The following is a 660-nucleotide window of genomic DNA, read 5'->3' as shown; positions in this document are numbered from 1 at the left end:
TACTTGCCAGTACCCTGACTTCAGATCTAGCGTGCTGAACATGCGGGCCCTCCCGAGGCCGGATACCGCCTTCTCGACGCTGATCTGCGGGGGTGGTGTGCTGATGGTTACAGCGTTGAGGGGGCGAAAATCAGTACAAAAACGCAGGGTACCGTCCCTTTTGGGGGCCAGACGATACACGCATTGTAGGGGCTGTTGGAGAGCATTTCAGTGACCTGCTCCCGTATGATCCTCTGCTCCTTGTACCCATAACCCCGGGGTGATTCATAGATGGGTTGGTCGGCGGTGGTCGGGATGGAATGTTCGGCTACAGTGGTGCGCCATAGGGGCTCGGCGGTCGCGAACACGCCTCGTCGTTCGTGCAGGACTTTGTTGATGGCGCTACGGAACTCTGGTGGTACATCGTGGTGGAGGTCATCTAGGGTTATGGTTGGGCCTGATGGACTAGGTGTTCGACCCACTGCATACACAACGAATCTCACAGTTCGCCCCACATTGATTTTAGCTGGCCCCATCTCCAACACGGCATCGTGTTCTGCCAGCCAGGGTTGCCCTAACACAAGCTCTTCCCCCAAGTCCCCCACAACAACAGTGGTCACTGGTGTAGTTAGCTCCTGAAGGCTTACCTTCACATCCGCGTGTCCTATCATCCGGCCGGTT

Source organism: Bacillus rossius, chromosome 2 (assembly GCF_032445375.1).
Source record: "Bacillus rossius redtenbacheri isolate Brsri chromosome 2, Brsri_v3, whole genome shotgun sequence".
In the NCBI taxonomy this organism is placed as follows: domain Eukaryota; kingdom Metazoa; phylum Arthropoda; class Insecta; order Phasmatodea; family Bacillidae; genus Bacillus; species Bacillus rossius.
Note: the sequence above shows the minus strand (reverse complement) of the source record.